This window comes from Babylonia areolata, chromosome 15 (genome assembly GCF_041734735.1).
Source record: "Babylonia areolata isolate BAREFJ2019XMU chromosome 15, ASM4173473v1, whole genome shotgun sequence".
Classification (NCBI taxonomy): domain Eukaryota; kingdom Metazoa; phylum Mollusca; class Gastropoda; order Neogastropoda; family Buccinidae; genus Babylonia; species Babylonia areolata.
The window spans coordinates 12618603-12621102 of record NC_134890.1 but is presented as its reverse complement, the minus strand read 5'-3'; positions in this window follow the sequence as shown (position 1 = coordinate 12621102).

The following is a 2500-nucleotide window of genomic DNA, read 5'->3' as shown; positions in this document are numbered from 1 at the left end:
AAAGCACTCACGCGCACGAGCGCGCGCGCGCGCTCACACACACACACACACACACACACACACACACACACACACACACACATGCACGTACGCACAGAGTGAGAGAGAGAGAGAGAGAGAGAGAGAGAGAGAGAGAGAGAGAGAGAGAGAGAGAATCTCTTTCTCAATACCATTTTTACTTAACTTCTCTCTCTCTGTCTCTTACACACACACACACACACACACACACACACACACACACACACACACACACACACACACACACCTCTCTAAAGTATGAATAATTCATACTTATCATTTTCGATTCAAACACTCGACTGTTGGCCGCCGTTCTTTCTCTGTCTCTGGACCTTGCAATTGGAATGAACTTCCTCTTTCGCTTCGTCAAGTCTCCACACTCAGCTCTTTCAAGTCTGGCCTCAAAACCCACCTCTTCCCAAAATAGCCTCCCTTGCCTGCCTCTTCCTTGTCTTTAGTTTCTACAGTTTTAGAGTTATGCATGCGTGTGAATGACTGGTGCGAAAGCGCTTTGATTTGTCTCTGCACAAGATTTAGCGCTATATACATATTATTATTATTATTATTATGTATGCACTGTATTTTCAAACAGAACATCGTCATACTCTGCATTATCCGGAGAGCCCTTCAAACGTATTGGGTCGCGCTGCACTGTCTCACTGTATAAAGAGTGCAGCGGAGAAACAGAGGAATTTGTTGTGGCACCGAGTCATAACAATAATCATAACACAATGTTCACTATTTCTACTTCCCGGTCAAGGAATACTGAAGTACATTTCTTGACATGGCAAGAGGTTTCTGCCCACTGGTCATTTTGTGTCTTGCTTCCCTTGAGCCGTCAGTCAAGAACAAGCATCAGCTTCGATGAGCTCTTTGCGAACCCAAAGAACACCTCAAAATGTACCCAATACCCTGAGAGAGAGAGAGAGAGAGAGAGAGAGAGAGAGAGAGACCCAAAGAACACCTCAAAATGTACCCAATACCCTGAGAGAGAGAGAGAGAGAGAGAGAGAGAGAGAGACCCAAAGAACACCTCAAAATGTACCCAATACCCTGAGAGAGAGAGAGAGAGAGAGAGAGAGAGAGAGAGAGAGAGACCCAAAGAACACCTCAAAACGTACCCAATACCCTGAGAGAGAGAGAGAGAGAGAGAGAGAGAGAGACCCAAAGAACACCTCAAAATGTACCCAATACCCTGAGAGAGAGAGAGAGAGACCCAAAGAACACCTCAAAATGTACCCAATACCCTGAGAGAGAGAGAGAGAGAGAGAGAGAGAGAGAGAGAGAGAGAGACCCAAAGAACACCTCAAAATGTACCCAATACTCTGAGAGAGAGAGAGAGAGAGAGAGAGAGAGAGAGAGAGAGACCCAAAGAACACCTCAAAATGTACCCAATACCCTGAGAGAGAGAGAGAGAGAGAGAGAGACCCAAAGAACACCTCAAAATGTACCCAATACCCTGAGAGAGAGAGAGAGAGAGAGAGAGAGAGAGAGAGAGAGACCCAAAGAACACCTCAAAATGTACCCAATACCCTGAGAGAGAGAGAGAGAGAGAGAGAGAGAGAGCAAAAGAACACCTCAAAATGTACCCAATACCCTGAGAGAGAGAGAGAGAGAGAGAGACCCAAAGAACACCTCAAAATGTACCCAATACCCAGAGAGAGAGAGAGAGAGACCAAAAGAACACCTCAAAATGTACCCAATACCCTGAGAGAGAGAGAGAGAGAGAGAGAGAGAGAGAGAGAGAGAGAGAGAGAGCAAAAGAACACCTCAAAATGTACCCAATACCCTGAGAGAGAGAGAGAGAGAGAGAGAGAGAGAGAGAGAGAGAGAGAAGTAATCATGACGACAAATATGTCTGCTTCAGACGTAGCCTGCTTCAGACGTAGCAAAAATAAGCAAATAAATAAAATAAAAACAGGAACACCCAAAAAAAAAAAAATTGAACCCATCTGAAGCGTGCTGCACAGATCGATGTCAGACAATTTTTGATATGCATAAGAGTAGCACCCACGCACACATACATGTTGTCAACACAACGAACATCGATTTACTTCGTTATGTGCGGGAGACAAAAATGAGGTGTGAAGCGGTGAGTTGGAGGGTGGGGTGGGGATATGTGTGTGTGTGTGTGTGTGTGTGTGTGTGTGTGTGTGTGTGTGTGTGTGTGTGTGACAGAGAGAGAAACAAAGAAAGGGACAAAGACGAAGAGAGACAAAGAAAGACAGGGACAAAGAGACAGATGGAAAGGTAGAGAGGGATGGCGAAGGCAGGGCTACATACATAGATTCTTCACAGTGGTTGGGGGTTAGAAACTATTCTTTTTTTTTCTTTTTAATGCCCAAAGTAGCGAGAAAAAAAGTCCCCCCCCCCCCCCCCCCCACACACACACACACTTTTGAGTTTTAATTCTCCTCCCAGTCTCTCTCCCTCCTTTCCACACCACAGACACGGCTCTGTTGAAAGTGAAAGATAAACAGTGT